We start from the raw sequence: 26335 nt of genomic DNA on the forward strand, positions 1-26335 counted from the left end.
GTCACTTGCATCGACCTGAACTTTAAAAGGTTTATCAAAAACAGGAGCTGCAAGAACAGGAGCTGAACAGATCAGTTTTCTGACAGCACTGAAAGCAGTTTGACATTTGGGAGACCAGACAAAAGGAATATTTTTTACTCAAAAGGTTAGTCAACGGGGCAACCACAGTAGAAAATTTGCGGCAAAAACTGCGGTAATATCCCACTAACCCTAGAAACCCTTTTTGGATGTGGGCACAGGATACTTATCAATGGCCTCCACCTTAACCTGCACAGGACGAACTTCACCCTGGCCTACAATCTTGCCAAGATAGGTCACGGTTGCTTTAGCAAACTCACACTTTGCTAAATTCACAGTTAAATTTGCTTCTGCCAACCTGTCAAACATTGCATTCAACCGCTGAACATGAGCTTCCCACGTGTCACTGAACACAACTACATCATCTAAATACGCTGCACATCCTGACTGACCAGCTAACACCCTATTCATAAGGCGATGAAATGTTGCTGCGGCGTTTCTCAACCCAAATGGCATTACAGAATAGGAGAATAACCCCCCACTGTTTAAAGTAGAAATACTCACATCATTAGGCTGAGGTTGTGGGTGTGAGGTTGCAGTTTCTGGGGCATCCTGAGAGGCCACGGACAGGCTCTCTTCAGCTCTTCTAGAGGTAGACGTAGTCCTGCGCTTTTCCGGCTAAAATGAGGAAGCAGAATACTTGAAAAGAATATATACATACAGTACAGGCCAAAAGTTTGGACACACCTTCTCATTCAATGCGTTTTCTTTATTTCCATGACTATTTACATTGTAGATTCTCACTGAAGGCATCAAAACTATGAATAAACAGATGTGGAGTTATGTACTTAACAAAAAAAGGTGAAATAACTGAAAGCATGTTTTATATTCTAGTTTCTTCAAAATAGCCACCCTTTGCTCTGATTACTGCTTTGCACACTCTTGGCATTCTCTGGATGAGCTTCAAGAGGTAGTCACCTGAAATGGTTTTCCAACAGTCTTGAAGGAGTTCCCAGAGGTGTTTAGCACTTGTTGGCCCCTTTGCCTTCACTCTGCGGTCCAGCTCACCCCAAACCATCTCAATTGGGTTCAGGTCCGGTGACTGTGGAGGCCAGGTCATCTGCCGCAGCACTCCATCACTCTCCTTCTTGGTCAAATAGCCCTTACACAGCCTGGAGGTGTGTTTGGGGTCATTGTCCTGTTGAAAAATAAATGATCGTCCAACTAAACGCAAACCGGATGGGATGGCATGTCGCTGCAGGATGCTGTGGTAGCCATGCTGGTTCAGTGTGCCTTCAATTTTGAATAAATCCCCAACAGTGTCACCAGCAAAACACCCCCACACCATCACACCTCCTCCTCCATGCTTCACAGTGGGAACCAGGCATGTGGAATCCATCCGTTCACCTTTTCTGCGTCTCACAAAGACACGGCGGTTGGAACCAAAGATCTCAAATTTGGACTCATCAGACCAAAGCACAGATTTCCACTGGTCTAATGTCCATTCCTTGTGTTTCTTGGCCCAAACAAATCTCTTCTGCTTGTTGCCTCTCCTTAGCAGTGGTTTCCTAGCAGCTATTTGACCATGAAGGCCTGATTGGCGCAGTCTCCTCTTAACAGTTGTTCTAGAGATGGGTCTGCTGCTAGAACTCTGTGTGGCATTCATCTGGTCTCTGATCTGAGCTGCTGTTAACTTGCCATTTCTGAGGCTGGTGACTCGGATGAACTTATCCTCAGAAGCAGAGGTGACTCTTGGTCTTCCTTTCCTGGGTCGGTCCTCATGTGTGCCAGTTTCGTTGTAGCGCTTGATGGTTTTTGCGACTCCACTTGGGGACACATTTAAAGTTTTTGCAATTTTCCGGACTGACTGACCTTCATTTCTTAAAGTAATGATGGCCACTCGTTTTTCTTTAGTTAGCTGATTGGTTCTTGCCATAATATGAATTTTAACAGTTGTCCAATAGGGCTGTCGGCTGTGTATTAACCTGACTTCTGCACAACACAACTGATGGTCCCAACCCCATTGATAAAGCAAGAAATTCCACTAATTAACCCTGATAAGGCACACCTGTGAAGTGGAAACCATTTCAGGTGACTACCTCTTGAAGCTCATGGAGAGAATGCCAAGAGTGTGCAAAGCAGTAATCAGAGCAAAGGGTGGCTATTTTGAAGAAACTAGAATATAAAACATGTTTTCAGTTATTTCACCTTTTTTTGTTAAGTACATAACTCCACATGTGTTCATTCATAGTTTTGATGCCTTCAGTGAGAATCTACAATGTAAATAGTCATGAAAATAAAGAAAACGCATTGAATGAGAAGGTGTGTCCAAACTTTTGGCCTGTACTGTATATATATATATATAGTTGATAATAGAATATTTACATTTATGAATGCTAATAGCCTTATGATGATACACCTACTCTTTGGAGGTGAACCGGGAAGCTGAAGATGGATGGAATAACACCATCTCTGAGTCCGACAATCTGACCTGTCCTATCAAAATCGTCCTGCTTAAAATGCTCACTGCAAAGCACGGATGAATCATTTGCAGTGAATCCTTCCCTCCTCTAAGCCACTTCCCACTTCTTCCTCACATCTTTGTCTTTGGGAAACCTTCAAAATGAAAACGGGAGATTTGGGAGAATCTACACAAAAACATTTTACAAAGGAGGTCAAGCTTATTTTCTTCCTTCTTCTTCCTGTTTTCTTCCTATTTCTCTATTTTCTATCTTCCTATTTTCTTCCTATTTCCTATTATTCCTATTTTCCTATTTACTTCTTCCTATTTTCTTCCTTAAAATTTGTCAGAACCTTTCTTCAACAAAACTCCTATTTTGATGCATATCTATTGATAATGAACCAAAGCTGCTGAAATTGTGAGTAAGCTTGTTTGCAAACTATTCTACAGTCAGATGTTCTGTTGTCTGTATTTTTAAGTAAGTGGGGTGGGTATGAGACATGAGAGGTATCTTACTTTTGTTAGGGTGAAAGAATTACATGTGAATAATACAGTCTGTGCCACCTGTGTAAAATTTGCTGGTCAATACCAGTAATAGTTGTTTTGTTTCTACAATAGCATTCTTGTGTCAGTTGTAATCTAAGTCAGTGTTATGGAATATATGATTTATAAAGTCTCAGTTAGCCTTCATAGCCGGGTTAACACCACTAAACATAGCCTAGCTTTTTTGTCCACCAGCGAAATCGTAGCCTTAGCTGGCTACGATTTCGCTGGTGGACATAAATACAGTACAGTAATATTCTATTCACAAAATACAACCAATAATAATGTTCAGTCTTACTTGTGAAAAGTAATCCCCCGAGCCCTGTTTTCAATAGTCCGCCAATTTGAACAGGAATACGCCGCACAGTGCTCAGGCATCTTGTATCTTTTGCTGCTTTGGTAGGATGACTGGTTCAAGATGGCAGCCGCATTTCTTGTGCCCCAGCAGCCAATGCGGCGTCTACTCTTTATTATGTCTATGCTAGCTCCAGCCAGCAGCAGCTCTGGGAAAAACAAACAAAGCCTCCGTCGCGACACTTGCCATCCTCCGCGCCGCGTAGATTCCGATATCCTCATCACCAGTTTGTTATATCTGGAGGACTTCTTAACCTCACGGTATAACAATAATACTCGGACAACGACAGCCAATTAACCGTTTATTCTTCTTCGGTAACAACAACAGAGCGGCACACCGTAACTTCTGGTTAACACATTTGTCATCACTATGGTAATCCTTTTAGGACAAATACACCACACCTAAGAGCACTGCTAAGAGTCGACTTATGAGTAAAAAAATTTTTCGCTGAAAGCTGCACTTTAAAGTTAGTTATCAAGTGTCTTACTCACACTTTAAGTGAAGTGTAGGACTGAAACTTAAGTGTTGGTCTCAGAGCTGAATTACGACAGTACTGTGTGCCGTAAACGAATTTTAGGTGATGTCACTTCCAAGTCCATAGAAATGACCAATCACTGAAGGGAATCCCTTATCTAAGAATAAATATCTTAGAAATATCTCAGTGAATAGTTAAATGGATAATGGGAGTGTACATTTTGACAATAATCTACAAAATAATACAAAACATATACATTGGCAATGAATCAAAAATAAATGTTTCCTTATCTTTCCAATTCATTAATTAGGCAACTTACTTGAAACTGGAGAGCAGTTAATTGAGTGGCTCTATATACTGCAGCCACAGTCCACCAAGCTGAAACCAACATGGAATCAAAAAGAAAACCAAACTGGACAGAAGAAGAGATACTATTATTAGTGGAGTTAATCGAGGAAAGGAAGCTCATCATTAAAGGCAAGTTCAGCCAAACGCTTACGAGCCATGATAAAAAGAAATGTATGGGAAGACGTTGCTAATCAACTAAATGCTTCTCAAGCCTTCTGCCATCGCTCACCAGCTGACTGCGAGAAGAAATGGTACAACGTTCTGTCGAAAAGCAGAACTGAAATAGCAGCTTTCAAGGCCTGTTCCATGCGCACTGGTATGTAGTGCTTCTTTTTAATTTGCTTGCATGCTACCCTATTTGCTCATATCTATCTAATCCATTTTGATATTCTTACGCAGGCAGAGCCCCCCCTGGCAAAGACTTGAGTGCAGTTGCAGAGGTTGTGCAGCGCATACTCGGAGAAGATAACGCCAGCATCTCTGGGTTGGACGGCGGCCAGGATCCAGCTGCGATGAAGCTTGATTTGCTTTCAAAAGGGTGAGTTTCCAAATTATTCCTGTTACAACTCTACAGGGATATTGCGCTGCAGCCTTGGTGAGTTTTGGTGAGAGATACATGTATAATTGTTGCTGCATATTTGCCAGGCTACTGTTTGTGCATGTTTGTTAAGTCATAACCATAACAACAATAGAACCATTTCTGATATTTCAGCCATATTCTTTATTTTTCAGTTTGGATTGAGATGCATCAAGAGAGTCTCCTGTGTCCCCGGGCATCTTCGACGCGCACTCTCCCTGTGCTTTTGATGCAGTGCAGCCAGGCCCAAGCACTTCGTGTGAGGCAATAGGCATCCATCAAGTGGTGGGTGAAAATAAAAACTCAACTTAAGTTTTTCGCATCTTGAGTATGCCATCTCACTAGCTTTTGTTTTTCAGGCCAGGGTGAGTGATGAGGTGACTGAAATCGGTGCCTGGAATTGGACCTGGCGGCTCCCGACCTCGTCCTCCTTGTTTCTTCTAAAATGTCATTTGCTGTTAATTCAGTAGCTTAGGTTCGGCTGGCAGATACTTAGAAAAACACTGGAGATAGGCAGAATCTGGTGCAATTGAGTTTATTGTGTTCACAGGCAACAACACAGACAAACTCATGAGTCAGCCTCCGGAGGACGACTGAAAAACTACTCTCAGCGCTCTGGCTTATATGCTGGTGGAGGTCGAGGAGATCTCCACCCATTTCTGTAGCCCTTCCCATTTCGACCCGTTTTTACAGGTAGCAGACTTTTGCCTTTATTCCTGCTCAAGTTGGAATCTGCCACCAGTATTTCCGGGGCCGCCCTCACTCTATTTTTTAAAAACCCATGTGATATGTGGGGACTCACATGCTATAGTCCCTCGTGCTCTTATTTTTAGAAAAACATGTGATCCCTGGTGACTCACATGCTACAGCTCCTCGTGACACAATCATTTGAATGTATGTGTGACCTTTATATAAACTCCTAAGTGCATTAAGCAGTACAATCAAGTGAGTGTGCTATCTTCTTCACACAGCACGTGGTAACTTGTATGAGTGTCACTATAAGTTCACAACATCATGTGAGTGTAGGTTAATGCATTATATCATTACACAGCGCGTGATAGGTTATGTGTGTCAATAAGAGTTCACAGCTGAGATGTCACTAAGAGTTCACAGTTATATCGCATATTACACATGAATGCAGGATTAGTTTTTTGCAAACGTCTACACACTAACATAGTTATATAGCTATTTGTATCTCATCCAACTTATATGGTCTAATATCTGATGAGGGTTTTGACTTTTACACTAGTCCCACACGACACCTTTTAAATCACAGAAGAAGGGGTGAATATATATATATCCCCCCCTTGGGACTATATAGTCCCATAACATTAGCTTAAGATTCGTTAGCACCACACATAATGTCATTTTCCAGTGATTATATCCGTAAATCAGTAGTAGATATCACACATATATCACACATAAGTCACAGAGAGTGAGCGCTAGCTTGATAATGTCATCTTTGTGGCATAAGGGTGTAGAATGACATTCATATACAGTGATTGTGACTACAGTCAGTGCTAACATGTGCTACAAAGGATACCTGATAGTTTTCACATATGGTGGTTACAGTTTGGCAAGATTTATAGCTACCGTGGTTGTTAACATTGTCCCTTTACAGTCCCTCGAACCCGTAGGCTGGCATTCGCAAACGACGGTAGTTTGCCAGCTGAGTCTTTAGTGCGTCGACCTCTTCTTGTGTGGCCTCATAAGCATTAAGCTGCTGCTGTAAGGCATCCCTGGCCTGAGTCAGTTCGCAGACTTGGCCACGCAGCTCCAGCACCTGCTGCTCGAGTCGACGCAATTGCGCCCTGTGCATCTTCTTGTTCTCTCCCTTCCTGATTGCGTAGGTACCGTGACGGACTCTGCGAAGCCTCTTTCGCAGGTTGAGGGGAAGACTGCGCACCAGCCGGCGATAAGCCAACGCGGGAACAAGATGAAGCTGGTTACGCAGCTCGGCTGTTAGTCTCAGATGTTGGGCTGTCACTGGTGCTCCATCTGGCAGACATCGGAGGCTGATTTCTACTGCGTCTGGATCCACATTGTACTCCCTCTCTAGGAGGGTGCGGGTTGTCGGTGTTAGCTCGTGCACGCTCAGGTGACCCGTATTTCGAGGTGGTGGGCTTGCCCGACGTGGCTTAACAGATGGTGGGGTGGTTGGTGAATAGCTATATGAATAATCAGCACTGTCCTCTGTTGTGGCGGATGAGGCAGGGGAGCATGCTGGCAACAAGTCCTTACAATCATCGGGTTGAAGGGGTCCATCTTGGGATGGTGCTTGTGAGGTGGAGGGTGCCTGGTCTGGTGACTGGTACGGGGGGGGGGTAACGCAGGCCTGGAGTGGCAATGGTCCAATCTGGAGTAAGAACAGGCCAATCTACTCCTTACCCTGGACCCATCTGGGTTTGACCTCCCTGACTGGAGGTATTGGCAATTGGGTTGAGTGATTCTGGGCAGGTTCCCGTATAGCTGGGGCCTGCAACTGGTTCTGGGTTAGGGCGGGACAGTAGATAGCGGATCAGGTTGGTCGATGGAGGGTGGTTCAGTGTCTGGATCGCTGGCTGTGGGGTGTGGAGTTGATTGTAGAGCTCATCCAGTGGCAACTCTGGGGGATGGGCTGGCGGTGGAAGGCCGGTCCCGGGGTAGGTTTGAGGGTGAGGGGGTCTCATCGCATGTGGTCCCTGCTGCTGGTACCAGAACACAGACTGGTCTCCCTGGTTCTGCTGGTCTGGATGTGGTGTTCCCCAAGGCCCAGCCATGTTCTGCTTTATCTTTAGAGTGTGGACATTTTAGTGCATTCTCCCTATAATAGTTTTTACTCTTCCCTAGTTACTCTTAGGTTTACGCTACACATAAGCCATGCAAGAAGGATTAGTATGTTAGTGATAATGAAGCTTAAGTATTTGTGAGCAATAATATTGGTCTGGTGACAGCAAAGGTACCAGGGTCTTATGCAATTTCGTCATACACTGCTGACTTAGTTCTCTGACCATATTGAGCAGTTCCCAATGCTCTGTCTTGTAGCATCATCTCATACTGGTTTCTACATTTTCCGCCTGAGCCCTGCTCTTGTTTTTTAATAAGCTGTCCTTGGGAACCAGTCATGTCTTCATAAGATTCAGCGCCAGTGGGCCGCGGCCCTTGGTCTATTACGACAAATTGTCCTGTAACACTTGTCATTGTTCGCTTGATTACAATCCGCACCAGGGAAAGAACACAGCAGGCTATCGTGAGAAGGGCCAACACAACAATTCCCAATAACATTCCCATCATTTTTAATATTTTCTCAGGGGATAATGTTGATAACCAGTCCCACATTGAGGGGATCCTGGTGTTCCAGTTTGAGTGTTGTACATGCTGATCTCGTAAGGTGCGCATGCCTTCCAAAGCTTTGGTCAAATTGCCACCCTCCCCCGTGTGCATTGGAATGACAGTACAACAGTGTTCCCCTATTATGTCACAGACGCCTTGATCATGGGCTAGCAGGGTCTCAATGACAAGTCTGTTCTGTACCGTCATTAGGGATGTGGCATGTAATTGCTCGTTCACTCCTTCAAGGGCCCTTATGGTCCAATTCACAAATCTTTGTTGGTTATACCACAAATAGTTTACCCAACGGCTATTGCGGGCTATATATTGAGCGTTCACTACAGTTCCCCAAATTGGCCATGAGCCCAATACCCTGCCTGTCTCTATCCATTCATCTGCTATAGCCTGTTGGTCCCTAGGGACCCCTTGTGGTATCTGGTCCCATGTAATGTATACACTAGCATCCTCCTCCCAGGAACGTCCCTGAGGTTCAGATGACCTACGGCGTCTTGCTGGGGTGCTGTTAGTTAAACTGAGTATCGTAATTGGTCCTGTTAACATTGCTGGGGCGCAGAGTCCCGTCCAATTGGCTGGCAGCACTGCTTTTACCTGAAGGTCATTTTCACATATCCAAAATATGTCCGCCAACAGAGTGGTACCATTGGTCAAGTTTAGTACCCAAATCCAGGTGGTATCATTATAATTTTGGCCTAGAACTATAGAATCATCACCGCCATTGACCACCTGGTGGCATTGGATTTTGGCTTCTCGGGTTGTATTACATACCTTCTGTGCCTCTGAGATCTGCAGTGTACCTGCTGACGAGGACACATTTCCTATGATCTTTTCATACCTGCATTGAATCAGCCTCTCCGTCTCCTGGGAAGTGTTAGTGTGGGTGGCATTGCTCAGCCAATGTTCTATCTTGTTTCCTCGTGCTACGCAAAATGGGAATATGAGGTCTGGTGTCAAATGTACTACTGGAGGTACCTGGAATTCTTGTTGGAACTGATCAGAGGCATTTTTAAGATTTTCTGGACAGATTGCCGTTGTGTTGGTCCATCTCTCTCTACCCGCTGCCATCCACATGACACATGCAGCAAAACATTTATCCTGCTTCCAGCAATTATCTATGTCTGGGAGAGGCCTCACTCTAGGTAGGCCCCTCCTTCTGTGGCATGCTACACACGTAATATTGGTTACCTGTTTAGCAGAGTATTCCAGCCATTGATAGAAGGCATTGGACTTCCAAGTGGAGGTTCTTACTAATTCCACCCGTTGCACTGGCACATCTCTTGGCTTCCTTGGGGATCTGGGGCCTAATTGAAGCCATTGTCGTGCCACTTTTAGGGATATAGTGAACCCTACTTTCATATTAGTACAACCTCTCATACTACACCAAACTCTTGCTGTCACCATTCCCTCCACGCTACAGCGCGATCCTGTGGATCGTCCATGCAGTCTAATGTCTCCTGGGCCCTCCACCAATACATCATCGTAAGCATGTGATTTATAGTAGGTTAGTCGTATTGTTTCCCTGTAAGGTAGCTTTCCCTGTTTTGCAGCCAAAGCTCCTAGCGCCAGGAAGCACTCGCCTTTCTCTTTCTGGTCTCCTTTACCCTGTGCTGCTCCCTCACTCTGGTGTACTCTCGTTGCGATGAGCAATAGGGTTAGTATTATTACAGCTACTGTGCCTACTTTAGCTCCTCGTTGCATGCTAACTGAACCCTTAAGTCTGCCGAGGGGCTGGTCCCTCTCCGGGGTCTGAGTCTCTTGTGTCTGTGTCTCTTGAGTTTGAGTCTGAGTCTGAGCTTGAGTTTGAGTCTGAGTCTGAGCTTGAGCTTGAGTTTGACCTCTCTGGGTCTCTAGCTTCGCCTGTTTCTGAGCTAGGGCTTTCCTCTCTTTCTTCTCCTTCTGTCTCTGCTCCCACTCCCTCCGATCCTTCTGCCTCTGCTGCCACCTCTCTCTCTGCACTTGTCCCTTCACGATTTGTCCTATCACTAGCAGGTGATGACTCATGAGACTGAGGTTGGCTGTCAGTCCCGGGGGATGAGGAGCCTCCCTCTGAAGAGCTCTCTGCTCCTGTTGACACCCTCTCTGGTAAGGACCCACTGCTCTCACTCTGGGCTGAACCGCTGCTGTCACTCTGGGCTCTCTGTGCCCTGCGCCTCTGTGCCACGCGTGTAGACCTTCTTGTCCCCTGTTCCTGTGGGGAGGCGTCGCCATCCCCTTCTGGTTGGTCCCTTATTGCCCTTGGGGCGGCTTCGCCGTCCCCTTGTGGCTCTGGAGTTACTGCTCTCTGTCTGGCTCTAGGTTGGGGAACAGGTGGTCTCTCTGGGGTGTTAGCTCTGCAGCAGTGGTTAAGATGGAACCAAACGTCCTTACCTTTGACTTTCAAGGCAGTTGGTGTGGCTAATATGACCTTGTATGGACCTTCCCTTCGCGGTTGGTCCCACTTTCTTTTGAACACCTTGACGTACACCTGTTCTCCTGGCCATATTCTCTGGAGGTCTGCAGGGATGTCGACCCCTCTGTCCTCTGTGGCTCCTTTCACCTGCTGGAACACAGCCCTGTGTATACGAGTTAGACTTCATAAGTATTCAAACATTTCACCTTGCAACTGTTCCAGGGACGGTCCCTTATGGGGACCTCTTAAGTATGGTAGCGGCATGGGCCGGCCCGTAAGCATTTCATGCGGTGTTAGATGCGTGACTCGGCTGGCCTGTGAGCGCATAGACATTAGTGCAAGTGGTAAAGCATCCACCCAGTTAAGCTTATTTCTGCTGTCTGCCACTATTTTGGCTATTTTTGTTTTCAAGATGCCATTTGCCCTTTCTACTGCTCCCTGCGATTGGGGATGGTAAACGCAGCCAAATTTTTGTTTGATTCCCAATTGCTTTAGTGTCTCTTGTATGACATTGGACACAAAGTGGCTGCCGTTGTCTGATGATATGGTGTCTGGCATTCCAAATCTCGGGAAAACTTCCTGACACAAAAATTTTGCAACTGTTTTGTGATCTGATTTTGCAGTGGCTTTTGCCTCCACCCACCTACTATATCTACATATGACCACTAAAACGTATCTCAGTCCCCTTACTCTTGACTGTGGTCCCATGTCTATATAGTCCATCATGAGGTGTCTGAATGGTCCGTCTGGGGGTGGTATATGTGCCAATGGGGCCGAAAAAACTTTCCTGATGTTGTATTCTGCGCAAACGTCACATTCATTTAGTACTCTGTCCACCGTGGCTGCCATGAATGGCGACCACCATACTGCTTGCAGTTTCCTTAGGATCTCCCGCCTTGCACAATGGTCACTACCATGCGCCCAAATTATTGCATGTCTTAGTAGTAAAGTTGGTAGTACAAAGCGGCCATGGGCATCCAGCCAAACTCCATGCAATGGACCCCGTATTGGGCCCGTTTGCGTATTCTTAATAGCTCCCCTTTTTACCCATAAGCGTTTCTCAGCCTCTTCTACTCTATCTTGAGCGGCTATAAGGGAGGGCAAGGATGTGAGAGGTTTGCAATCTTGTATGGTTAATATGGGCGCCATAACTGCCCCTATTGCTGCTTGTTTGGCTGCCTCATCTGCAAGATTATTGCCTGTAGCTATCAGTGTGTTGGTCTTTTGGTGGGCTGGACATTTAATGACAGCCAGGGCTGTGGGAAGCGACATGGCTTCTAACAGATCGAGGATGGCAGCTCCATGAGTTACAGGGGTGCCATCAGCTCTGTGAAATCCCCTTTGTTTCCAAATGTTCGTGTGAACATGGCACACGCCATAGGCATACGCAGAGTCCGTGTAGACGTTTAGCGATTTTCCTGCAGCTAATTTACATGCTTCTGTCCCTTTTATCTCTGCGAGTTGGGCTGAGCAGGGCTGAGCAAGCTTACGTGCCTGTAGTGTGGCGAAGGTTTGGTCGTCATTTTTGAGCTGAATAATCCCGTAGCCTGCATGGCTACCAGTGGCGTCACGAAAACATGAACCATCCACGAACAATGTGAGGTCGGCAGGAATTGGCTGATTATGCAGGTCCTCCCGCATAAACTTGTCTGTATCGTGAATGCAGTCATGTGGAGTACCTTCTGTTGGCAAAATCAGTTTAGTGGCGGGGTTAATGACGGTGCAGCGCTGAATATTGAGTTCAGGGGCTGACAGGATTACCTCATAGCCCGTGCGTCTGGCTTGTGTCAAGACGAATCGTGGACTAGTCAGTAGTGCATGAATTTGGTGGGAAGTATACAGCGTCACAGGATGTCCCATGGTCAGTGATGAAGCTTTCTGGAAGGCAAAGACAGCGGCTGCCAGCCCCTGATAGCAGGGTGGCAGGCCAGCCTCGATGTTGTCCAGTTTAGTACTATAATATGCCAATGGCTGTTTACCTGTGGGTGTGTCTTGCATCAGGACGGCACAGGCAAAGCCTGATTTTTCTGCAACATAGAGATGAAAAGGTTTAGCATAGTTTGGCGTCCCTAAAGCGGGAGCGGACTGCATGTCTATTTTCAGGGCTTGGAACGCACCTTCCGCTTCCTCTGTCCATGTTAACTGTGCTGTGTTATTTGTTTGTCCTGCTGCTCTTAGCCCTGAGGGGAGCAGTTTTTATAGCATAGTCACAGATCCAAGGTCTGCTGTAGCCTGTCATGCCCAGAAAAGATAACATTTGGCCCACCGTTTGCGGTTGAGGGGCCTTAATCACTGCCTCTAACTGGGATGGTGCAATACACCTTTTGTCCCCACAGAGTCTTCTCCCTAAGTACTCTACTGACTGTTGGCAGAACTGTAGTTTAGTTTTACTGACTTTGTGTCCGCCTTTTGCTAAGGCCGTGAGCACTGCAATAGAGTCTTTTTCACATTGTTCTTTTGTAGGACTGCAAATGAGCAGATCATCTACATATTGCAATACTGTGCTTTGCACGTTCAAACTGGCGAGTCTTGTGTCAACACACGATTAAAGATGGATGGGGAATCCAAATACCCTTGAGCCAACCTGGTATAGGTATATTGTTGATTCTCATACGTAAAGGCGAACAAATACTGAAAATCTGGATGTAGTGGTACGCTGAAGAAAGCTGAACACAAATCAATGACTGTGTACCACTGGGTATCTGGTGGGATGTTGGAAAGCAACGTGTGTGGGTCAGGCACAAGTGGTACTTCTCCCTCTACTACCGCGTTAACAGCTCGCAGATCATGGACTAAACGGTAGTCTGGTGAATTTGGTTTCCTGATGGGAAAAATGGGTGTGTTACAGGGGCTTCTAGTTTTTACCAAAACTCCTGCTTCAATCAAGCCTTGGATTGTTGGTCTGATACCGTCAACTGCATGCTGTTTGAGAGGGTACTGTTGCTGATATGGTAAGTTAACGTGTGGTTTTAGCTTAATGTGAACTGGTTGCGCTGATTTTATCAATCCTACATCAGTCTTGTGTGCTGTCCATAACTGAGATGGAACTTTGCTTAGCATCTCCTCATGTTCTGCGGTGACTGCCATTTGTGTGGGTGTGCCTCCATCTACTACCACTTTATCTGCTAAAACTTCATCACCTACTTTGACTGAGATCCTGATGGACTGCTTATCTTTAGAAATGTGAATGTACCTGTTGTTTGTGGGCACCCACTCTTGCACCTGCAGGGCACGCCTGACCATAGGACCGAGATGATGAGACTCATAATCTTTGGCCACCAAAAGCGTGACGTGCGGTGTAGACTTTGGTACTTGAAACCATCCAGATAATTCTTCCGGTAGGCGGACAGCCGCCGCCACGCCCTCCGGCCCCAAAAACATGTCTTCACTGGTGATGAGATATGGTTTTTTATTGATCCCTACATCCCAACACTCCTGGTAATCTACATGAGTCTGATCTCTGTCATACATGAGCGTGCAATGCAGCGGCAGAGTGGGGGTATGTGCGGTGTCGTAGTGCATGCGAATCCACCTCTCCCACTCAGTCCATTTCTGTTTAAGGTGTGAGTCTTCTGGTGTCAGCTGAAGCCAGTAAGCCAGGGCTTGTTGTTTGTCTGTGGTACGTTGGGGTAGTTGTGACATCATGCTTTGTGGGGGTTCATCTGGGAAGTCCAGGTACAGTCCATCTTGGGTACACATGATTTTTGCTTTTAATGGGCATAGAATGTCTCTTCCTAGCAAGTTTACTGGGGTATGGGCTGAGTATAGCAAAGGTGCACATATGACTTTGCCTGCAATGAGCATTGGAACGGGCTCTGTTAGCGGTATGATCTGTGATTTCCCAGAGAAGCCTATGGTCTTTATGGATGACTTAGAGAGGGGGAACCCGGAGCCTTCTTTTCCAATGCATGAGTATGTGGCTCCTGTGTCAACCATAAACGGATATTCACGGTCATGGATGACAACAGCTACGATGGGTTCCTCATGTGACTGTAGCGATATAGCTGGTAACATTAGTTCCCCCTCAGGCTCCTCTGGGCACCCCTACCAGGGTTGTGGCTGTTCCATGCTGGGCCAGTTCTGTGCTGGACCTTCCCATGGGTTGCTAGGACATTGGGCCCATATATGGCCTGGTTGACCACACCCCCAGCATTGATTGTCAGGTGGAGCCGGGTTAGCTCCTGGATAGCCTGCTCCTACGTGTGGTGGGCCTGGTGGCTGGTTGGGTGCATCCTGGAAGACATGGTGGTTCCCTGGTATGTAGTTTCTGCCTCCTTTCCATCCTCCCCTGAAGTTTGTAGACTGAGCATTTCCTCCAGGTCCCCCACGGCCCCGCCCTCTGGGGGTTCGCTGATTGCCACCACCTCTTGGTATTTGCTGGTAATAATAATGGTGATGTGTGGGGTTGGTAGGGGTGTCTTTCCCTGTTGCGTTGGGGTCAGTGGGGGGTGGCTGCAGAGGTGCTTGGGGCTGGATGGTTGGAGGAGCTGCTTGGGTCGCTGCCACCACGGGAGCTTGGATTTTAGATTTCTCTTTTTCCTTTTTGACCAACTTGCTCAGTTCTCCCAGCTGCAGCTGGGTCAATTTGTTGACTAGTTGTTTGTCTTCTTCATCCTTTTTCTTTCTGTCTTTTCTGTAGAGCTCAACATGGTGGACGATGTGTTCTGAGAACAGTGGCCAGTCCATTTTCATTAGTCCCACCACATCTTCCAAACGTCGCTGTACACTCTCTGGCATGGCCTTCTTAACCATCATTTTGAATAGGCTTGGAGTGGTTTTATTGGCATTCCATGCTTCTCCTGTTTCTTCTTTCCATTTCTTTTGGAAGGTGTGTAGGAACTTAGAGGGACATTCGTCCTCTCCCAGCGTTTCCCCTTCCAACTTGGATGGGTCTCTCTTTGCCGGGTAGTGTTTTCTCAATTGGCGCCACACCTTGGAGCGGTAATGCCCAAAGTCCACATCTTCGCTGTAATTGTTTCCAATTGCCGCTCCCACATTGGCTTCTGTGAATATTTCCTGAGTGGTTTGCTTTCCAGCCACATAGGTGAGCAAAGCTTTAACATCTCCCAAGGCTAGCTGTATTCCAGCTGTTGTTTCTTCTAAAGCCATTATCCATTTATCTGCGCCATCGGTGAGTGCCGGTAGGCGCTCAGCCAGGCCTATCATGTCCATGAAAGGTCAGGGCTCGTACTGCCTTTGTCCATTAGGTTGTGTTATAAGGGGACACGTGGTGGTTCTGTTACCTTCCTCATCATACAGATATATGAGATCCTCAGTCTCTCCGAGGACTTTTCCTCCTCTCAATCTCATGCCTCCTTGACTTTGAGCTCTGTTGTCTGTTGTTGGTCGTCTGTTGGTGTCCCGCACCTCTTTGGGCTGTGTTTTGTTCGATTTCATTGTACCTTGGAGAGTCAAGGTGATGTGCTCTGTGGTGGGGCTGGCTTGAGGCTCCTCTGGCTCCTGCTGGAGACCCTCTTCTTTTAACTGCTGTTCTTGTATTGTCTCCAATAGTTGACTCATTTGCTGCAATCTGCCTTCTGTTCTCCGGCTGATCCCTTCCAGTTCTTTGAGCAGCTCCTGTCCTCGGGTGTCGATCAGTGACGCACCTCTGGGAGTGTGTTCTTGGAGACTGTGATCACTTTCATTGTGTGGCTCTCTCTCCGTCGGTGGGTCTGGATATGGTGGCGGGCTAATGGTAGCTGGCCTCTGGCGATCTTCTTCCTCGCGCATCTGGCGGTTCTTTACCTCCCATTCCAACATCTGTTGCCAGTGCTCGTACCCAAAGGTACTCATGGGCCTGGGTTTCAATTCCTCAATCTTTCCTTTTTTCTTACGCAATTCTATTGTAGGGGAGCCAGATCTCTCTGTGGGGAGGCTCGAACAACTTTTATGGTGAGCTTTGCTCCCGTTTTTCACCTGCTTCTGTCTCCCTCTGTCTTTGTGCCCCGCAGTTGGTACTTGCCCTTCAGTGGAGCGAGAGCCTTCATCACTGGCGCTGTCTGTCGTCTCTCTAGCAGTAGTTCTGGTGCAGTCACTGCTCCTTCTACTACGATGTTTGTATATCATTGGAGGCTGTCCAGTTTCACTCTCAGTGAACTCTCCATCCTCCTCGTCACTTGTTGACCTATCGGTGCTTTCCGTTTCTGAGGACGGTTCTGTTTCCAGTCTTAACTTTTTCCTCGGCCCCTGTAGTCCTCTCCTATTGGGTTTCTTGTCATCATTTTTTGTCAGGGTCACTGTGAATCTCCCTTCTAATTGGCCCTCCATTTCCGTAACTTTGGAGCCTCTTAGTGCGTACTGTCCCATTGCTGGCTGTGTTTGCTCCTGTGGGTATGGGGGTGGTGGCGGTATGGGTGGGGGTGGTGCTGTGGGCGTTACTTCTTCCTGTATCTGGTGTTCTTTGTCTCTTTCCTCCAGCTGCACCATTATTCTTGTTCCAGTTTGTCTGAACCATCCTAGCACTTCTCTTTCTTTGGCTCTCTTGTTTTTTAGTTTGTAGCTTGCCTTGGTGTCTCGAGCTTCAATATGTCTTAATTCTGACTCTACTTCATCACAGCATGCCAAATTGAAGGTACCATCCATAGGCCAGCGATTCTTCCCGGAGGTTCTTTTGTGCCATTTGGCCACACAGCGCTGAATGCGCTTGGCTCGACTTGGGTGTTGTTTTATTACCATTTCTATCGGGGTCAGAACCCCTTCTTTCATTTTTCCCTGGTTGGCTCCCATGAAGCCTTGTTTTACTGCACTAACTCTTGGGATTTCTGGCTGTTCGTCTGTTTCTGTTGTACGTATTAACACCGCTATCTTCCCTACTGTTATGGCAGTTTTGTATTTCTTTTCTCTATAGGGGTTGTACTCTAAGTCACAGGACCCGTCCTCTTGGGGTTTCCGTTTACTTAGACACCCAAATTTACCTGTTTCCCACTCAACTTTTCTGGGCACAATGACAATTTGCAGCCGCGGGTTGTATATTTCCCCTCCCACTGGGCTTTGTATGTGTATTTGGTGCAGAGGGAGTGTGGCTACTGGTGCGTTCTGATAATTGTCACACAGACTCTGTAGTAGCGGATTTAGTGAATAAGGAACCCACAGCCTTCGCAAAATCGCTTCCCATGGGGCCCCTGGATACTCTTCCTTTACTCTCTTTAAATTAACAAATTTAGTGATTTGACAGAGTTTTTGTTGGATCTCTTGTTCGTCTTGCCAATGCTCAGCCCCTTCGCTATCTATGTAGCTCCGTTCTAACCAAAAGTGGGTGCGCACTCCGCTATATTCTACAGGGCCCTCTGTTAGACAATGTTCTTCTCCCCAAATTTCGTCCTCAATGATTTCCCCTTCTTCCATCTATTTTTAGGTGCAGCTGTGAATTACGTTTGCCCTCACCTTTTGACTATTAGTAGTGACTCTATGTGTTTGCCCTATTGATTTCCCTTTAACACAATATTGCAACCGTGCAGCCTGTTTAGTTGGTTTATTCAACAACTTAATTAAATCTCTGTTGCCAACACTTTTCTACATCCACCATTTTACAATTTCCTCTATAGCTTACTATATTTACAACACTATGCAGATGACATGCACAACGACGTCAAGGATTATGTTTATACTATTTTACAGATTACTTTTAGATATATTTACAGTTTTTACACTTAGATCGATCAGTTAATTTTTTCTTTTTCTTTTTTCTTTTCCTTAGCTACCTGCCCGTTCAGACCTGTTTTCTGAGGTAGTTCCCCTGCCCTCTTGGCTAAGAGGTCTCCCCTAAACAGCGGTATCCACAGGAGCTTTTTAACTTCACTTTTTTAGCTTTCTGCCCGTTCAGTCCCGTTTTGTCTACGGTGACCTCCCCTCCTTCTTGGCTGGGAGGTCACTTTCCTCAAAACAGTGGTATCCACAGAAGCTTTTTAGGCCTTTATTCACTTATTCTTTATAGCAAACCGCCCATGCAGTCCTGATGTCTCCCCTAGACACACCCTCCTTTTATAGGCTTAAAGATGTGCTAGGCAAGCCAACAGCGGTATCCGCGGATTTGCTTAGCATTCCGCCCGCGCAAACCTGCCGGCTGGCTTCAACACCCCCGCCCCTACAGGCTAAAGGGAGTGTTGGCGAGTTTCGGCAGTGGTAACCACGTATATGCTTTTGAGTATCTCTGACTCTTTTCTTCTCTTATTGTGCACTTTTGTCTCTTTAAATACTTTAAATACTCTTACTACCTTATTGCCTGTACCTCATTAGTTATTATTCATCCAAGACACACATTCACTCTTTCCGCTCCACGATCACACCTTATTGCAGCAGAGTTACCCGTCTCCAGTGATGTTAGTTGCTTTTCCAGTGATATCTCTTTAATCAGTATACTATATAACTAGGTTCTTTAGGAGAGGAATTTGTCAAATACCTTTGACCTGGGCGGCTCCCAGCACTGCACCCCAGACACACCTGGTTTTAAACAGAAAAAGGCTCTGCTTACCTTATTTGGTGGCGCCACCTGTGTGTCTGACGTACAGCCCAGTGCTCCCGAACTCTGGCTTCGACCTTCCTTGCCTCCTGGCTGGCTGCGCCACTTGAGGTGACTGAAATCGGTGCCTGGAATTGGGCCTGGCGGCTCCCGACCTCGTCCTCCTTGTTTCTTCTAAAATGTCATTTGCTGTTAATTCAGTAGCTTAGGTTCAGCTGGCAGATACTTAGAAAAACACTGGAGATAGGCAGAATCTGGTGCAATTGAGTTTATTGTGTTCACAGGCAACAACACAGACAAACTCATGAGTCAGCCTCCGGAGGACGACTGAAAAACTACTCTCAGCGCTCTGGCTTATATGCTGGTGGAGGTCGAGGAGATCTCCACCCATTTCTGTAGCCCTTCCCATTTCGACCCGTTTTTACAGGTAGCAGACTTTTGCCTTTATTCCTGCTCAAGTTGGAATCTGCCACCAGTATTTCCGGGGCCGCCCTCACTCTATTTTTTAAAAACCCATGTGATATGTGGGGACTCACATGCTATAGTCCCTCGTGCTCTTATTTTTAGAAAAACATGTGATCCCTGGTGACTCACATGCTACAGCTCCTCGTGACACAATCATTTGAATGTATGTGTGACCTTTATATAAACTCCTAAGTGCATTAAGCAGTACAATCAAGTGAGTGTGCTATCTTCTTCACACAGCACGTGGTAACTTGTATGAGTGTCACTATAAGTTCACAACATCATGTGAGTGTAGGTTAATGCATTATATCATTACACAGCGCGTGATAGGTTATGTGTGTCAATAAGAGTTCACAGCTGAGATGTCACTAAGAGTTCACACTATTATATCGCATATTACACATGAATGCAGAATTAGTTTTTTGCAAACGTCTACACACTAACATAGCTATATAGCTATTTGTATCTCATCCAACTTATATGGTCTAATATCTGATGAGGGTTTTGACTTTTACACTACAGTGATTGCGGCCCAGCAGAGGACCCAGATGATCTGCAGGCACTGCGGAGACAAAAAATTAAGCTGCAAATTAAAGTGTTGCGGCTCCAAGAGGAGTACTTCAGCTTGGCTTTAAAAAAAAGAAAAGATACTGAGTGACTAATAAAACGAATTAATAAAAAAAAAGGCACTGTGTGTATCGGTGATTTATTATTATTCTTACCCAAAGTGGAGGTTGGCGAAGTGTTGTCTGAAGGCTGCCCCTATCACATGGATGAATGTTGCTAGGGACGCTCGCATCTCCATCTCCTCCCTCATCGTATCATCATGGTCTGCTGGTGGGAGTGGAACATTGCGCGCCTTACAAATGTTGTGCAGTATTACACATGCCATAATGATGTGGCACACTCTGTCTGGAGTTTGCCGTATTTCTGAATGCAGAATGTGGAATCTGCGCTTCCACTGGCCAATCCCTCTCTCCACCACACTTCTTGTGCTTTTGTGTGCCATGTGACGAGAATAAACCCTCCTATTAAACAATATTCTATAAACTTAATTAAACATTTTAAATTTAAAACAATTAGGCATTTCGTTGGGCTAACCTGTTATAGTTCATTTGGCCTTGTGTCTGTGGCATCTGAAAAGGGGTAAGAAGCCAGCGGCATAAGGGATATCCCTTATCCCCAATTAGGTGACACCCAGGTGGCACAATGTGCCTCTCAAACAGCTGCTTCAGGCCACTTCCATTTTGGATTCTTGCATCATGGGTGGACCCAGGCCACTTGGGTACCACATCCAAGATGTTGTAGACTGCATCAAACACTACTTGCGTGTTGATAATGTGGTACCTCTTCCTGTTTACATAAACGCTCTCGTCCACGCTTGGAGCGATGATCCTAATATGTGTGCCATCGATTGCATCAACCACTCTAGGGAAGCCAGCTATTTGCATGAATGCAGTTTGCTTCTGTTGAATTACCCGGGGTATAGTTGGGAAGTCAATGAAACGCATGACGAGGTGAGGAGCAGTAAGGGCCATTATTGTTTCCATAACAATTCTGCTAATTGACGGTTGTGATGGCCCCAAATCATCAGCGTTACACTGTTGCATTTTTCCAGTGGCGAGATATCGAAGCATTGTGATGACCTTTAATTCTGCCGTGAAAGCTCTGCTGCATGATGTTACTGATAAGATGACGTCCCTTATTAAATCTGTGACAAAAATAATACCCGCTTTGTCCAAACAATACCGTTTGATCAGCTGCTCGTCATCAAACAAAGCCAGGACATCCTTCCGCTCCTGGAATGTTCACGCACGTCTCTCTCACCTCAGTGCCATCCTCTACTGGCAACTCCTAACCAGTTAGGACACCTCGGGAGGTCTCTTAAATATCTGGGGGAGTAGGAGTGATTCTTAGACTTGAGAAGATTGATAAATAGCTTTTATTCTTAAGTTTGAGAGTAGGACTAAATTTCACAAATTCTCAGCACTTAAGACTCTAAGCACTCTAAGACGCTTGATAAATACTGCCCTTTATGTTTAACCTTCAGCTGTTTTACCACTTGAGAGAATGTACGGGACATGAAATTATTCCCCTGGTCAGTTTGTACCACTTTTGGGACACCAAAGGTAGTAATGAATGAAGTCAATGCTTTTAGTACTGGCTTAGTTTTAATGGAGTGCAAGGGAAATGCAGCAGGATAACAAGTACTTTTACACATAACAGTCAACAAATACTTACTCCCAGCCTTACTTTTTGGAAGTGGACCCACACAGTCAAGTAACAGTTTTTCAAATGGCTTTTCAACCACTGGAATGGGGTACAATGGAGCTGGCTTAATCTGTTGGTTAGGCTTTCAAGTGACAGGTGTTACAAGTTCTGCAATACACTGCTACGTCCCTCTTCAGACGAGGCCAGAAAAAATGGTGGAGCACTCTGTTGTAAGTTTTCTTCACACCAAGATGACCTGCCACACCATAATGTGATGTGCTCAACACAAGATCTCTGAACTTTAAAAGGGACCACAACCTGAACAATACTGTCTACCTGCCCACCATTCACCACACTGGCCCACTTCCTCAATAGCAATCCATCATTAAGAAAATAGCCACTATGAACAGACTTGAGCTCACTTTCTGGACAAACCAACTCCAACAGGGATTTCAGTGTGGGATCTGAGGCTTGCTCTTTAATACACTCTTCTCTAGAAAGTGACAGCAATGGGATAGAAAACTATTTAAACTGCTCCCTTCCATCAGAACTGTCTTTAACCTGAGAAACTGAATTCTGAGAGGGCTGAAACTGTTCTGACTCAGCTTTGCTTCTTGAGCATGTCACTACACAGGAAGAAAAGACTTTGGGGTACTTTATAGCACACTCATGTAGTTCCTCAGATTCCTGTAAGGGTGAACCAACACACAGTGGAGGACCATCTTCCCAAACCCTAGCCCCAGCTAAGTCATTCCCTAGAATAATGTCTATGCCTTGAATCGGCAGCTGAGGACAGACACCCATTTCAGCCTCTCCACTTACCAGATAAGAGAAGAAATGAAATGATGCGAAGGAACCCACAGTGGAACCAATCCAATGCCAGGTACATGTGTTAAAACATACTCATCAGCAAGAACTGCAGCCGCAGATGCTGTCTTCACCTTTTTTTCAATGATATAAGTTGCAAGGTGGGCAGGCAATGAACATTTAAACTGTTCTAACACAATTAAATCACACAAATCCACATAACTACCTCAGAAGCAGAGCACCAGTGTGTAAAATGAGCCAAAATGTCCTGGGCAAATTCAACATGGGCTTGCTTGTCCCCTTTCTTCCAGTTCCTAAACTTCTGCCTGTAGGCTTCTGGAACTAGTTCATATGCTTTAAGAACTGCAGCTTTAACCAGGGGCGGACTGGCCATCTGGAGGTTCTGGAAAATCACAGAATGGCCGGTACTCCAGAACGGCCGGCGGCCGCCACGCAGTCATCACCGTTTTTTTTTTGTTTTGTTTTTTCCTTTTTCTCTCTGATAATCTACTGTTCCACGTCCAGTCCGCTAGGTGGCAGCCTTTAAATTGGATGCCAGCCGGCCCATAGATATCTATGAGCCGGCCGGCCACCAATCAAATTGAAGAAGAAGGAAGCGCATACGTCATACAAATCGAGCAGCCGTGTGCAGCAGGTGCAGATGGGAGAGACAGCGTGAAAGATAACAATATGGATACTGGTATTAATCCAAAAAAACGGAAAGAAAGGGTGGGGCTTAGAAGGTGAGGGAAAAAAAACAAAGGCAATTAGAGAGTGAAGCCTCTGTGAGTTATGACAGAGATATTGGATGAAGGGAGATACCCAACTGTAGGCTTATCCAATGTTAAGAAAACGGTTACTCTTCCTGTCTCCTAAGTGGGCGTGGTTAGCTCTCCCTCCAATCAGAGCCTGTTCTCCCTCAAACTGTGATTTTACCACCTGTTTATCAAGATCACGAGATCTCACGAGAACTTGTTTTCTGAGACGGACAGGGCTCAAACAAAGTTAACTTTCTCTTGATCTGTGCGGATGAAAAATGCAGCTTTAGTGTCAGAATATTGGGAAGATGTGTGGCTTGTGGAAAATGAACCCAATATTTACTTTAGTGACTACAGGACGAAAGAATTGACCATAAATTGTGATCACGTTCATTTTCCTCATTGACGACAATACATTCAGAGCTGCCGCAAGTCTCCTACGGGGGCGTGGCGCTAACGTCACTGAATCAGGAAGTGAGCTGAGTTGGGTATCTCGCTTCATCCAATATCTCTGGTTATGATAAATCACAGTGTAAAGAGGCTGTAATTATACAGTTTAACTCGAATACTCACTGAGAAATAAACGACACACTCCAGATGTCTCTCTGCTGAACAATACAATGCAGGTGACTGCCTGAAACACAACAACAAGACATGGTATGAGACTCACCCATTGTATTGTTCAGCAGAGAGACATCTGGATTGTGTCATTTATTTCTCAGTGAGTATTCTACACTATGCTCTTAACACAACATCTAGTCAACATCGGTGCTATTGCTATAATTTGGAAGGTATAGTATCATGTGTTAAAATTTAAGTATTTTGACACCCGTGTCTGGGGCTGATGAGTTTCCGTGCACCGGTTGTTGTGGGCTGGGCCGAGTCAAAGTCCAGGGCTGTTTTTTAGTCCCAGTCCGCCCCTGGCTTTAACTACAGCATAATCGCCACTTTCAACAGAACTAAGGGCAGAAAAAGCTCTCTGGGCCTTGCCTGTGAAAATACACTGCAACATCATAGTTTGACTATCCGGCCATCCTCTAACCTGTGCAACACACTCAAACAGTGCAAAAAATGTGTCCGGATCTTTTTCATCAAACTTAGGCAGAAGACACAAGCTTTCAGCAACCTCAAAACCAGCAGATCCACTTCTACCACTGGCCAACAATGACTCACGTGCTTTCACTTCCTTTTGTAGCTCCAACTTCAACTGCTCTACTTTAGCTCTCTCTCTTTCCAGTGCTATCTCAGCCCTCATTCTCTCCTTCTCAAACTCAAACTGTAACCTCTCCTTCTCTAAATTACATTTTTCCCTCTCTAGCTGCAGATATTCAAATGACAGAGTACCACCAAAAAGCTCAGAACTGACCGGGCCTGGAGCTGCTGGAGCCTGAACTACCTCCACAAGTTTGGCAGATACAGCTAACCGTCAACAATGCCCCTTAGCTCAGCCTTTTTTGGTATTTTGTCAGTTTTTGACCAGCCCAAATGAATTGCCAGATCAACTAAATCTGCCTTTGTAAACTGAGTTAAAGTATGGTCTTTTTAGGAACTCAGAGACCAAGTATTACTATGCTCAGTCTCCATGTTTAACACAGCCACACTGACTACCTAGCCAGCACATCCAAAGAAAGAGATAAGGCAGTCTGAGTCACACAATACACAACCACAGGGAGATTGAGTGATTATGGAGTGCCCCCTCCTAACTGCCTAACCCAAAACTAACTAACTGAACCCTAGTCCTCATGTGCGTACTGGTGGTGGGTAACTATTTATGCACCTGCAAACCGTCTGTAGTGGGGAGCCAACTTGTCTCAGCCAATACTTTGGGGTGCTCCCGAGACCACTGCTGCTACCTGCGCAGACAACACACAAAAACAACAAACGGCCCTGAAAACAAAAAATCATCAACCTCTCCTTATGAGATGACTGCTGCTTCAGCCTATCTGTGGCATACAACGAAAACTCCAGCCAGACAGCAAAATAGCACAGCTACCCAGCTACTCATCAGCTCATCCTCACAGTCGTACATTGCATAACTCAAACTCACCGTTTTACCTGGATGCACAGCTAATTTGCAGCTAAAGACACTAGAGAAATAAACAGTCCCAAAACCTATCTCCTTAACTTAACCATAAGGAAAGCTGTCACTGTGGGCCTCCCAACCCAACCAGACTACTCAAAAACAACCAAAATGGTAATATTTAAGTTTCAAAACTGGACGAGCCCCAACTTGTTATGCCCACCTCGTTGGAGAGCGTAACAATTAATTAATTTTAAACATCATGTGCTGAACCTGGTGAAAAAAAATAAGTTGTGTTTTTCTTTTAATGTAAAAAAGCGTCTAGTTGCTGCAACTTTTTTACCTGTATTAGACTATGGTGATCTCTTGTACATGCATGCCTCTGCTCAATGTCTCCATATGGTTGACTCAGCCTACCATGCGTCCCTGAGGTTCATTACAAATTGTAAAGCACTGACTCATCACTGTGAGTTGTACTCTCGGGTAGGATGGCCCCCCCTGGCGACCCGTAGGCTCCTACATTGGTACACCTTTATATATAAGGCAATTCTTGGTCTGCTTCCATATTACCTGTGTGTTTTCATCACGCAAAAAAACACCGGGCAGTATTCACTGCGTTCTCAGGACCTCTTTATGCTCTCTGTCCCAAATGCTCGGACTGAAATTGGGAAAAGGGCTTTTGGGTATTCTGCACCCTCAGCCTGGAATTTGTTGTAGAATGATTTAAAACTGAAGGAGCTCGTGTCGTTACATGTTTTTAAATCTAAATTGAAGGACTTGGAAGCAGTTTCTATGGGATGTTGATGTTTTTAGCTTGACTGTTTGTACAAATTACTCCCAGAAACACTCGTTTTGATTTATTGGTAGTTTTTCTTTATGCAAATTTTAGTGCTTGTGAATTGTACTTGTTCTCCCTGTATGTCTCTGTCTGCAACTTTGTGTTTTTGCTGCTGACCGTCTTGGCCAGGTCTCCCTTGAAAAAGAGATTCTTAATCTCAACGGGACTAACCTGGCTAAATAAAGGTTAAATAAAAAATAAAAACAAAGAAGGGAGGTCAACACGGGAACAGCTTTTAAATAAATAATTTATTATAATACTCAAAGGAAAACTAATAGTTATGTC

General features: G+C 45.5%; 1 pseudogene; it reads right to left on the bottom strand.

Annotated features, from left to right (window-relative positions):
• Positions 1-210: 210 nt before the first annotated feature.
• On the bottom strand, positions 211-3400 carry LOC144461758 (THAP domain-containing protein 5-like; annotated as a pseudogene).
• Between the last annotated feature and the right edge of the window lie 22935 nt (positions 3401-26335).

This window comes from Epinephelus lanceolatus, chromosome 23 (genome assembly GCF_041903045.1).
Source record: "Epinephelus lanceolatus isolate andai-2023 chromosome 23, ASM4190304v1, whole genome shotgun sequence".
In the NCBI taxonomy this organism is placed as follows: Eukaryota; Metazoa; Chordata; class Actinopteri; order Perciformes; family Serranidae; genus Epinephelus; species Epinephelus lanceolatus.